Here is a 13,309-nt window from a genome sequence, read left to right as displayed (position 1 = left end):
GGCGATTCTGATCACACCTCCCTCTTGCAGTCTGAGTGACAGATCCTCAGGGTGAATGTGTTTCTAGAGCCATGCCTTCAGGAACTCACATAGCAGAAGGCAAATATTTTTATGTAGCTTCTCGTTGGGCAAGATCTGTCCCTCCCAGGCTACAAACCTCCCCTGCCCAGGGCAGCAAACTGAGCTGCTTAGCACAGCACATAGAGCTCCCCAGAAACACCTGTCCTTCAATAAGCCTACAAATTATCAGCTTCCACTTGCAGCCATTTCTAGATAAAAAAGAAACCTGAACTCTCTAAAGGGGCCACTAAGGTCCCCCCAAGTCTACAGCTGAAAGGACTTTTCATGGAATTGTGTTTCTTCTGTACCTCTGAAAGGGTAACACTTTAAAGCTCAATCATCTTTAACCTGAGAGGCTTATTGATGGTGTGTACAAGCTCATTGAAAGAGATTTTTTTTAGACAGATTTTCATGACCTGTTTCCACCCACTCCATCACCTCTTTTACACCAAAAGTAGTCTGCAGGGCGTGATAGCTGTTTCTTTTGTGCCATTTTGGGGTGGAGAAGGTGGATGTGATTAAGCCAATAATTCAGGACTTAATTCCCTCTCATGTTGTGGTTTTCTACCCTTGCACCAGAGTATGAAATAGCTTCTAAGAGTCCCAGCTCTAAGCTGGGAAGAGTCTCTGTGACTGTAATCACGTTGTGACAACACTCGGAATAAAAATTGGACTTGTTATATTCTCACTACTCAGTTTATTTTTTAGCAGTTTAATGGGTACATTTTAGAGTCTTCCATTTTGTGTGGAATTAGATCATCCCCTTCAAATGCTGTAATTAACATCACTTAAAGTAAAACTTGAATAAAATATTGAAACCTCAAAAAAAAAAAAAAAAAAAAAAAGAAACACCTGTCCTGCCCTGCTCTGCCCATCAGCTTCCCCTCCTGCCCCCATCCAGCTCCTCCCTTGGGCCCATAGGCTCCCCTGCCACATGCACCCCAGGCCTTCATCTTTGATGCTCTCACCCCTTCACTCATGACATGGTGCAGTCCTACTGACCCCTCGTGGCTCGGTTCAAATGCCACCTCATCCAGAAGCCTGCTGGTCTTCCCAATTGGAAACCATTGTTCCTCTTCAACGCCACTCCCACACCACTGCCAGCTCTCAATACTTGCTCTCCTTGATTTGTGTGTATATTTTGCCTGACAATTGCCTGTAGATCCTCAAGGGAACTACTTCATGCTCCCACCCTCCTGAGCACACGACCCAGGGCTTGGCAGATGGGAGATCTCACATTTGCTAAAGGATCATGTCTTGACTGGCAGCCTCTCCTCGAGACCCAGGAAGCATGTCTGGAGGACTTTGCTCTGGCCAAGCTCTCCTGTATCTGGGAAGATGTCCTCTTCCACCCCTACCAGTGACTCTGTCCAGTCTTTGTGAATCCTCCCCTCACTTCTCAGCCCCTGTTCACTGCTTGGCTTTCTGAGACCTCAGGCACCCCTGTGTGCTGTGCCTTGGCCCTGAGCACATCCTGCCTTGTACTGCTGAGATGGCACACGGAATTGTGGTTAAGAGTTCAGACTGGCTGTGTGACCTTAGGCAGTTTATTTAACCTCTCTGGGCCTCACTTCTTTGTCATTAAAACAGGAAAATAACAACCTGTCTTGAGAATCGAGACCATATGTATAAAGGTGGAAGAGCTCAGTAAATAAGAGGCAATCTTATTAGTTATCGTTTCATTTGTTAATACAAGTATTGGTTGATCACCTACTATGTGCCAGGCAGTAGGGCTAGATGTTGGAGGAACTTGATGAAGGAGTCCTAATACACGGAGGGGATGTAATATAATGTCTCGCATTCCTAATCACATCTTAAACCCTTGGGAGCTAAGGACAGGGCCTAGCACAGTGCCAAGTACACAGCAAATTTTTAATAAACAGTTGCTTGAATCAATGAGTAAATCACCCTGATGGAATGAACAGTGCAGGACCAGGTCTGCCCTCCGTGTTTGCCCTGGTGGAGGAAGCGCAGGCTGTGCGCAGGCTGTTAAGGAATCTCTCTTCTAGGCACTGCAGCAGGTGCCTGGGGCTCCTCTCCCCTGCACCCCACAGCGCCCTCTGCTGGCTGTGATTTCGCTCTGCACCACTGGGCCCAGACCCCGGCTTGCAGGGAGAAGGCGGTGGAGCTCCCTGGGGGACTCCCGTGGGGCTGGCAATCCCCGTGGGGCCTCCGCCAGGAGACAGTACGGACTGGTGGAGACTGTGGTGAATGGACTGTTCTTACCTCCAAGGAGCAGCAGTACTTACCCTTGGGCTGAGGGGGGCAAGTAGACCAGGTGTTGTCACATCTCCTGAAGGCCTAGAAAATAGGAATTTTTATGTGAAAACTCCTGCTTATACAATTGTTCAGCTAATTTTACAGAAAAGTGAAAACATTAGCAATGAGGCATGACGTGTGCCAAAGAAAGCACGCCTACAGGCAGATGCTGCGCCCCTGCTTCTGACCGGCAGGCCTGCCTCATCTGCTCTGCTGCGGCTCCTCAACGCAGAGCCTAGGTAGGAACAAGGGCCTGGCTCTGTAGGCGCTGGATGAACATGTGGCGAAAGAATAAATGCAGGAGTGCACGAATAAGCAAAGAAATGAGAAAGCATGAAGATGAACACTGGTCTGTTGCCCTTTGACTTTCCGCAGAGCCCTTGCCTGTGCCGGTAGAGTGTCACAGGATTTCAGTAAAATGGGGGATGTGGAGAATAGGACCAGCAACTGGGGGGAGTGAGCAGCGGGGCAGGCCTCCAAATAGATGGGGGTCTGCACCTGTGGGTCCCCTGTTGGTAGTGGTTCTCTTGCATCAGAAGGCCATAATGCTCCAGGCTCCAGGCTGGCCTCTGGTCAGGGGAGGCCGGCACTGAGCTGTGGAGGTCCTGACCCAAGCAGCTTATTTCTGGTTCCATCCAGTCGCTGCCCCAATGCCACCTATCCTCACTGCCAACCAAGGCCACAGGTTGGGATGTGGGGTGGTAGGGAGTGGGATCTTCTCCTTGGGGAAGCTCAGAGCCTCCTGCTATGGCATGATTTGGGGCCATTCTCCTAGTTCCAGACAGGGATTCTGGAGGCTGCCATTGAAAGAAAAGGTTTCCTCAGCTGTGGTCAAAACAATGAAACAACCATGAAAGCATGTGTTCCTTCCCAGTGTCCAGAACCGAGAGTGGGCCTGTGTCCCCTTCTCTGCAGCCATCCTGCTGTTGTCCCTTCTAAGTTGTTGGTATCAAACCAGGTATTATAATGGGGCTGTGTGTCCTTCAGCCTGCAGGATCCTGGTGAGAGTTCAGGCTCAGTGAGGCGCTGAGCGCTGGATGCTGGTCCTTGCTTCTCCAGACTTGCTGGATGGGCTCTGGAAAAAAATATCCGTGTCTAGGACTCCCTTTTCTTATTCATTAAGGAGGAGGTTGGATCAGCTGGCCTTCAGGTCATTTCTAGCATTGACTCCAGGTTTTGAAGCAATCTTGGTGGGCTCCACGGACACCACAAGCTTCATGGCCCCAGGGCCATCTGACCCCTGGTTTTCTGCTGCTTCTCTGCAGATAAAGTCAGATTCCTCTTCTCAACAAAGCAGCTTGAGCCTAGGCCCAGCCTTTCCAGGCTACCACCTGCTAGCCTCTCCCCTTCATACCCCCTCTCCTCTCTGCCATCCCCTGCACATCCTTCCCCCTACATGCTTTCCCTCCCTTCATACCCTGCCTTCCTCCTTGCCTCTATCCCAGCCCAAGACTTCCAGACACTCTCCCATGGGGATCTCTCCTGGACATCCCGTGGCCCCCACTGCTCATCCTGTGTGGACACAGGTAAGTTCAACCACTTCCTGCATCTTTGGGCTCACTGTACATCTTTGGGCTCCCATTGCTCCTTGTGCCCGTGCGGCCTTCTCACAGGCCTGTCCTGAGGTCCCGAGGCCCCGAGGCAGTGGCAAGGCCCATTCCTGCCCACCGACTCCACCTCAGCTGTCCTCCCTCCTAACTGTCCTCTCCTATCTCTTGTAGATCATGGTTGTTGTCCTCATTATGTCCTTAGGTTCTAGATCTTTCCTCAAACTCCTGGCCAGTATTTCAGGATCTCCCTGCTGGCTTCCTCTGCCTGTCAGGAATGCCTTGGAAGTATGCAGCCCTTTATAGAAAGGAGAGGACTTTCACATCCATTCCGGGGTTGGCCTAGGACCAGCCTGTGGGGCCACCACAGTCATGCTTGGCTCCTGGAGAGAAGGTGTTCACATGTTGGCTCATTCCTGGATGATAAGTTTGTGTGGGAGAGACGTCTGATAACCACTTGCAGAATAATATGATTTCGGGGGAACCTATTCTTACAGGTTCTTTCTTGTAATTAAGAAACTGCAGCAGGGAGAATGCAGAGAAGAAAACAAAGGTGGTGGGAGCCAGTGATGGAGGCTGAGACCGGGAGATAATGGGAAAGGCCCTTGGGGAATGGCAGTGGTGTGCTGCCCCCTTGTGGTGGGCTGTGTCAGGACAGCCTGAGGCTAGGGTTCTGATTAGGGTTCTGGTGAGAAAGAGGGTTCTGCTTCAGGTTTGGTTAAGGCCCAGGAGCTTGGAGGGTCCCATCTGCTGGCATGGGGGAGACGTGCCCCGAGAGATGAGTTGAGGGTGATGGTCAGTGTGAGGCACAAGCTTAGGGCTGGTATTCAGTGGGGCGCTGATGGTGGGGTTTGTCTCTGGTTGACTTTCAGATTTTTCATGCTTAAGCTATTTATGGGAAAATCAAATGGTAGGATTTCCTTCTGGGTTGCTAGGTGAGTCTTCTGGTGTCACTCAGGTGTCTGAATCCCTCTGGGTTCGGAACCAGGCTTTGGGGCTGCTCATTTCAAAACCCAACGTAGGGTTAGGGTTAGAGCCCAGGTGCTTGGAGGCTCCTATCTGGGGGTCCTTTTGAGATCCGGCGAAGGTAAGGATGAGGCTCAGGCTCATTGTTCGTGTGGAGGGGTATGCAGAATGTGGGGCTAGGCTCAGGGGGTACTTGGGTTTCTCCTACATTATCTATCTGCCATACTTTTGAATGACATGACTTTCTCTTTTTGTTGCTGGAGGCTTCTGGTATTGCTGATGAGCCCCAAATTCCTTGGTTTTCAGAGCCAGGCTTCGGGGCTGAGTGGGTTCATAACTGAACCTAGAGTTAGGGTTAGGGTGAGGGCACAGGAGCTTGGGGGGTTCTATTCAATGGCAGTGTGAAGACTTGTCCAGACGGATGAGTTGAGGACATGGTAAGCGTGAGGCTCAGGTGCTTGGCTGGTGTGCAGGGGGGTGCTGAACATTTGCCTGGGCTCAGAGGGCCCTTTGTCTATCTCAGACTCCTGCTATCTGCCCCTCATAAATGGTACTTTATCCTCCTGGTGGGGGGTTGGCTGAGCTTTCCGGTGTCACTCACTAGTCCCCCATCCTTCGAAGTTCAGAGCCAGGCTCTGGGGGGGGGATTATTAGAACCCAAATTAAGGTTAGGGTTAGGGCTCAGGAACCAGAACATCCCTATCTGCCATCATGGGGGGAGACCTGCCTGGAGGGCTGAGTTGAGGGCAAGGCTCAGCGTGAGGCTCAGGTGCACAACTAGTGTGCAGCAGGGCACTGAACATGGCACTGGGCTTAGTGAGCCCTTCAGATTTCAGGCTCTAGCTATGTGCTGTTCTCCCAAATGGCACCGTGTCAGTCTGGGTGGGTGGCTGAGCTTTCTAGTGTCACTCATTTGTCCTCAATCCCTTGCGGTTCAGAGCCAGGCTCCAGGGCTGGGTTTGGGTCAGAACCCAAACTAAAGTTAAGGTTAAGACCCAGGAGCTTGGACAGTCCTATCTGCCTACATGGCTGAGTTTAGGGTGAGGCACAGTGTGAGGCTCAGGTGCTCGGCTGGTGTGCAGGGGGGCACTGAACATTTGCCTGGGTTCAGGGGGCCCTTTGTCTATCTTGGGCTCCTGCTATCTGCCCCTCATACAAATGGCACTTTTTCCTCCTGGGGGCGTTGTCCTAGCTCTCTGGCGTCACTCACTAGTCCCCCTCCTTAGAAGACAGGATCCTGGCTCTGGGACAACAAATCTAGGGTTAGGGTTAGGACCCAGGAGTTTGGAGGGTTCTATCTGCCCATATGGTGGAGACCTCTGGGAGGCCTGAGAGCGATGCCCAGGGAGAGGCTCAGCCTCGGGGATGTTATGCAGGGGGACATTGAACGTGTGGTTGGGCTCTGGTGGCCCTTTGGTTTTTTGGGCTGTAAGCATCTGCTGGAATTCCAAATGGCAGCATTTCATCCTGGGTGCATGGCCGAACTTTCTGGTGTCTCTCACATGTCCTCAACCCTCAACCCTTGGAGACATGCTCTGGGCATGGGTTGGGTCAGAACTCAATCTAGGGTTAGGGCTAAGGATCAGGAGCTTGGACAGTCCATCTGCCCACGTGGTGGAGACCTCCCCAGAGGCCTGAGGTGAGGGCGAGGCAAGGTGTGAGGCTCAGGTGCTCGCCTGCCATGCAGGGGTCGTTGAACATTTGCCTGAGCTCAAGGTGTCCTTTGGATATCTCAGGCTCCTCTTATCTACCCCTCCTATGAATGGCACTTTTTCCTTCTGGGGCATTGGCCAAGCTCTTTGGTGTCACTCACTAGTCCCCCATCAATCATAGTTGGGAGCCAGGCTCTGGGGCAGGGTTGGGTCAGAACCCTATCTAGGGTTAGGGTTAGGGCAGGAGCTTGGAGGTCCCATCTGCTGGCACTTGGGTCGGTCTTGGAGTTTCTGTCCAAGGGGAAGGAGGAGGTGATGTCTGGGCACTAGTGTCTGTTTGAGGTGGGTTGGTGGAGAGCTTGCAGGACAGGGCTGCCATCTGTCTCACTCCACAGGGAAGGGTTTGGCTGGCAGTGCTGGGGCCTGTCCTCCAGGGACCCACCTGACTTTATTCCCATCCATGTACCATGGGTCAGAGCCCATCACCTCCTAGCCCTGCCTGTGATCCCTTCTCCTGGAATCATTCTCAGGGAACTTCCCTGTCAGAGTGTCAGCTGCTAGATCCTAATCTTGCCCCGAGACAGCCACTGTGGGCTCCAAGCCATCACTTGGGGCTGGATTTTTCACCTGCCTCAAAGACATCTTAAGGATAAACTGCCATTGGTCTGCCCCAGAGCTGGGTCAGGGCCCTAGTCCCTGGCTCCTCTTTACCAGGTGAGTCTGGAGGGCCAAGTTCCGTGAGGGCCATGAAGGTGGGATCCCCATGATGGCAGCAGCAAGGGCTGAGCCGGTGCAGTGGGCCCTTGGTGTCAGCATACTCCCTTTCCAGCAACCACGCGCTGGGCAGCAAGCATAGATGTGTCTTCCGGGCCAGTGAGTGCACCGTGGTGCTGCCGCCCAAGGAGGTGCTGGTGCCTTCTGACAACCTCACCCTCACTCTCCACCATTATGTGTGTGGGAAGGAGCAGGTCAGCCTGGTGGACCCACAGTACCTGCCCCGGAGACATGGTGAGGCCTGGGTTGGGGTGCCTTGACAGGGAACAACCTGGCTTCGTGGGAATCGGGAGGCAGGATTCCATTGCCCTTAACCTCCCTGGCCCAGTGAATGTTCTCCATCCCCGCTAAGAGAGACCCAGGACTAGGAGCAGGTTGGGCCCCTGGGAAGGTAGAGCCCACTGCTTACTGGAGAGGCAGGGCTTTGGAGAAGATGAAGATTTAGTGCTTCAGGTTGGGGCAAGGGTACAACTTGAGTTACTTGAAATGCACTTCAGTCATAGCAGGAACGACTCCAGTAAGACACCGGCAGGCACTTCCAGCAGCAGCTTGTGAAGGAAGATGCAAGCAAGATTTGAAAATTACCTTGTCTGGCTGCAGGGGCTGGAGGAACTCACTGTCCTCTTGTTGCACCTGGGCCCTCCCTAGGAGACCTGCCTCCCAGTGAGGCCCTTGGTCTGGGAGGGGAGGGCTTTGACCATGCCCTCCCCATCCCCCCGCATCTTTCAGACCCCAGTCCTGGGCATCCCAACAGACATGCCCTCATGTAGCCACTCTGTTTCAGTGAAGTTGGACCCTCCCTTGGACTTACAGAGCAATGTCAGCTCTGGCTACTGTGTCTTGACTTGGGGTGTCAGTCCTGCCTTGGAGCCTCTGACCGCCAACCTCAGCTACAAGCTGGCCTTCAAGAAACAGGAGGAGGCCTGGGAGGTAATTCTGGGCTGACTACTCCAGGGGCCTCTCTCTCCTGGGAGCAGCAGCTCAGGGCCACATCTCATCCCACGTAGGGAGATATTGGAATAATGAGGAGGGGAGGTGACCAGAGCCAGGAGTGTGATTGTGCACATGTGTATTTGTATGTGAGTGTACTGATGTGTGCATAAATATGTGTGTTTACCTATGTGAGTGTGCACAGGGTTTGTCTACGTGTGTGTGAGTGTTGTGAGCATGTCGGTGTGTACACCTGCGTTAAGTGCATGCTTATGGGCCCGTGTGGTGTGCATGTATACCTGTGCCCATGTGCGTGCGAGTGGTCATGTATATGTGTGCATGCAGGTTCTTGAGGCTCAGTGGACCCTGTCTCACCCTCAGCACCTGCCTCACAGCAGGTGTCCTCTGCCTCACAGCAGGCCCAGCACAGGGATCACATCGTCGGGGTGACCCAGCTCACCCTTAAAGCTATTGAATTGGACCCTGGTTCCAGCTATGAGGCCAGGCTGTGTGTCCAGATGGCTACACTGGAGGATGAAATAGTGCAGGAGCAGCACCATGAGGGCCAGTGAAGCACGAATGGAACCAGTCTGTGTGCTTCCCGTCTCCCTAGAGCCCTGTCTGAGGAAGGGGTCTCCCTCCCAGAGGGCTTCCCCTCCTTGTGCATCATACCATCCCACTCTTTCATCCTCTTGGAAGGCAGTCATACCCCAGCTGAACACCCTCCCCTGGAGCTAGGAGAGTTTTAGGGAGGAAACAACCACTTGCCAAGCATTGGGCCTCTTAGAAACCTGTAGTCGTTGTCTGTCACTGGATGTGAGTGTGGCCCCAGGTGGCATGGTGGGCCTGTGCTTCTGTCTCTGGAGCCTGGACATTGTCTCATCTCCCAAGGGAGGGCAGGGCTGACCCTTGTGAACTGGTGGGAAGGGGTGAGCCATCACTGATGACCTTGCAGACGGTGGAGGTGAGGGTCTGCGGCAGGCGGTTCGTTAGCAGGCATGACACAACCCCTGTGGCCTATGAGAAAATTTCCACTGTGGCCCATGGCACTCCTAGGGCTACTTTGCAATGTGGATTTGGAGGAGCATCCTGGTGCCAGAGAGGCTCACAGCCCTGGGTCCTTCTTTTCCATAGGTTCTCACCTGTTCTCACCTCAGGGACAGCTGACAGCAGTACCCTTGTAGCTGTGCCCGTCTTTTCTGCTGCTGACCAGCCTGACCTACCTTGTGTTCAAGCTTTCACCCAGTTCGGTAGCCAAGGTGCGTGTGTCTGTGTACACATGTGTGATTGTGTTAGTGTGTCTCTGCATGAGATTCTGTATGAGTGTCAATGTGTATGTATGCGAGTCAGTGTGTGCATGTGTAGGTGTGCGGTAGGTGGGGTATCTTGGGCCACACTGGTCATCCCTCCTCACCATCTGGTCCTCGATGGGGCCGGGGTTTTGAAGCCTCTGCCCTGGACCCGTGGAGAGTTCCCCAGTTACCAGGTGTGTTGGGGGCCGTCTGGCTTCAAAGAGGCTCAGAGGGATCCAAATTCATTGGACCCAAGCCACTCAGGATCCTCATCTCCTGCCTCTGGAGGTGCTCTGTGGTTTGCTAATTTTTAAATGCATTCCATGAAAATAGAATCTTGGGAATCTGCTGTGCTCAGAGCCCTGTTGAATGCCACAGAGAACAAAACAGACACAACCCCATGGACAATCATCACCCCTTTCAGGTTATAGGAGGAGATAGAGCAGGTGCAGACTGGCAGCAGAAAGGATGTGAGGAAGTCAGAACAAGAGAGTGGGGTGTTGGGGGGTATTGGGGAGGGAGTTGGGGTTGGGGGGTGAGGGAGGAGATGCTGGACAGGGCCGTGAATGCCAGACTTGACCTTGGGGCACAAGAAAGCTCTTGAAGCATGTGAAACAGTGTGCGACAAGACCTGGTTTGTATTTTGCAAATAGATTTTGGGGGTATGAGGGGAGGGGGAGGATCAACCGGGAGGCCATTGGTGGTGTCCAGAGGGTGGCGATTTGACTGGAGCCAGTGGGAGAAGCAGAGAGGGAACAACGTGGAGGGAATTGGCAGGCCTTAGGAAGAGAAGCCAAGGGGGCAGATGAGCTGTGAACCGTGGATCCCTGAGGTGGGGAACTGAGGCTGGGGAGGCTGATTTGGACTTGTTGTGTTGGAGTCCTGTGCCACATCTTTGTGGGAGGGCCAGTGGGTCTGTTGCTCAGGGAGGAGTCAGGTGGGGCAGGGAGCTGCCTCCTACCTGCTGGTGGCACACGTGTGGTTCCTGGAGGCGCCACTCCTGCTGTGGGATGAGGACACAAGTGGTCTCCCTGTGGCCTTAAACCCACCATCGCAACTCACCCTGTAAAGGACATGTGTCTTGGTATAAGTGAGTCCTACGGGGTCATTAGCTCGGGAGGCCACACGGGCAAGTGTCAGGTTTGCTCCCAACAAGAGGCAAGAGAGCAGCAGCCAAGGCAGGGTTGCCTCTGGCTGGAAGGGAGTGAAGCTCCCACAGGGACCTCATGCCTCCTGGAGCTGGGGCCTCGGAGAACCATCCCCCAACCCCTTGGGTGTGCGTAGGCCTCCAGCTGGCCTCAGGGTATAGAGAAGCTTCTACCAGAACATACCCTCTCCAGCGGCATTCTTCCAATCCCTCTACAGTGTGCACAGTGGGGACTTCCAGGTGCGTGCACAGCCCATGGCAGGGGTGGGGGCGGGGCTGGGGCCACCCACAGGTCTGGCCTGCCCAGGATGTGGGCTTCGGTGAGAGTTGGGGGCTAGTGTGGGGGCCTTTGTCAGTGCTTTGAGCTTTGTTGCATACGTAATGGGTTTAAATTTACACACTGTGTCTCAAATGCATCAAAACAATTAGCTGTATTTTCTATTGTGGGTTTCTTTTTGTTTTGGGGGAGCAGCCCCCGTGAGGTATATGGTCATTTTATGGTGCAAACTATGGTAGTGTCTGCAGCTGCCATGTGTCTTGTCCTGCATCTTTTCTGAAGGTGTCTGTGGGGAGGGTCTGGTGCTGGTGCTGTCCTTCTGGCCCTTGGGGGTCTGTGGGCTACTGCTCCGGTGGCCGCTGTGGAGCGCCTGGTCCTTCCTTGTTCCCCTGGGTAGTATGCTGGACACTTACACTCCACATTTCCCCCTTTGTGGTGCCCCGGTGAGGAAGACCACCAGGGGGTCTTCACATCAGACCCCTCCAGTTCCCTCTGGCCTGGGGGTTCTTGCCATCTGGGCTCCAGCAGGTGGTTTCAAGTTCCCCACTACGGGCAGAGGATGGGATGTGATGCTTCCTGGAGTGCTTGGGCCTGTTCTTCCCTGATCCCCCTGCCATTGCTGGGCTTCTCTCTGCCTCGTCATTGTGTCTCAAAAGGGAGCCTAGAAAAAAAAATTTAGAAAGGGAGTCCAGTTTTCAAGATTGTTGTCCAAAAGTATAACTTGAAGCTTAAAGTGGAGCATTTTGTCTTTGGTGGAGGCCACCTCCTTCTCTCAGGCAGTGGCCGTCACTGTCCAGACTTCTGAAGTGATGGTTCTAGAATGGGTCATCTGGGCTGTACATATCCAGCCCTCCTCTGGAGACCCATGTCACCCACCAAGTTCTTTAGATTTCTCAGGGGTGGGGGTGGGGGTGGTCTGGAGCCATGGGTTGGCTCTCTAGGGAGCAGGGCAGTACCAGAGGGTGAGGTATGTGTGGTCCATTTGGTTGTGGTTCCTGGTCCCACCTAGGAAATACTTTCTTTTGGGAGGTGGGAGCCTCTTGTGGCTCCACGGAAGGGTCCAGGTCTGCTGCCCTCAGCCCAAAGGTGCGGTTCCCAACAGTATCTCGGCGTGTGTGTGTGTGTGTGTGTGTGTGTGTGTGTGTGTGTGTGTGAGTGGGGGGGGGGTCCAGGGGAAGGGGCCCAGTCTCTGTAGCTGATGGAAGCACCTGGAGCAGCAGCCAGGGATTTTCTCTGTCGTTGGCACCTGTCACTACCTGTATCCTGTTTCGGGTTGTTGTGAGCACCGCGCAGTGAGGTGGGGGATTCCTGAGGGTCCTGGGCTATGGATAGGCTGGCACATGGGAGTAAGATAGACTGTTCCGAGCACAGTCGTTGCTTGGACTCTGGGCGAGGATTTCAGGAGAGTTTCTTGGAGGAGGGGAAGCTGCTTCCAGGGAGAGTCCTGAACATGCGGTGTGAGCCCTTCCCACCACCCCTACGCCATTCTCTCTTTTCTAGACCTGGATTGGGGCCCACGGAATTGGTCTGCTGCTGAACCAGGACCCTGTTGGTTCCCCACAAGGAGCCTTGGAGTCTAGTGTCCAGGAGTCCATTGTGTGGCTGACCTATGACCCAGTGGATCCCTGGCAGTCAGTGGTCCCAGAGGACGAGGGGGAAGGCCCTGGCGCTGGCCTCCCAGAGGCTGGGCTGCTAGCAGGGCATGTGGTACAGGAAGGGCAGCCACCTGCCTACCTGCCACAGGGGGACTCACCCGATGAGCCCCCCAGGCCAACGCCCCCCCCCCCCCCCCCCGCCGCAGTCAGAGGGCAGCAGTGGTGATACTGTGCCCTGGGCTGCTCCGGGGGTGCCACCCCACTACCTTCCCAGGAAACATGCAGAGCTTTGGTCCCAGCCTAGCTTTGGCCCGTGGCCTTTCCAGTGACCAGCAGAGCCTGGATGCCTGGTGAGGAAGAACCTGTGTGGAAGTTGGTCACAGTGAGAGGCAAGAGCTTGGTGAAAGGGTCACATGAGGACCTCAGGGCATTGTCTTTGCTCCTACCCTTTGCAGTCACTGGGTTTGATCTAGACCCCTGACTCAGCCAGCTGCATAATGTCCATTTTGTGGAAAATGGACCAAAGTCTCTCTGAGAATGGAGCCCCTGCACAGAGATCCTGTCCGGATGGAGGCCAGTGGGCGACTCCTCCTCCCTCCCTTCCCCTCAGCATCCTGCCACCCAGCCCCCACTCCCCTCCCTGCTTTCTGGCTCCACTCAGGCCCCTCAGAAAAGAGGGGTGCTGGCTCCATAGCCTGTTCTGCCCTCACCCTCTTAAAGGGCCCACCTGCTCCCAGCAGACCCAAAGGTGGTGTTATGACCTCTTTCTGTGCCTTCCTGAAGTCCCTCTTCTCCAGAGATTAGAAAGGA

General features: G+C 54.1%; 1 pseudogene; it reads left to right on the top strand.

Annotated features, from left to right (window-relative positions):
* Positions 1-6,951: 6,951 nt before the first annotated feature.
* LOC140634827 (interleukin-9 receptor-like) lies at positions 6,952-12,853 on the top strand (annotated as a pseudogene).
* Positions 12,854-13,309: the final 456 nt, after the last annotated feature.

The sequence above is a fragment of the Canis lupus genome, chromosome 6 (assembly GCF_048164855.1).
Source record: "Canis lupus baileyi chromosome 6, mCanLup2.hap1, whole genome shotgun sequence".
Classification (NCBI taxonomy): domain Eukaryota; kingdom Metazoa; phylum Chordata; class Mammalia; order Carnivora; family Canidae; genus Canis; species Canis lupus.
Note: the sequence above shows the minus strand (reverse complement) of the source record. Positions and strands in the feature narration are given on the sequence as shown.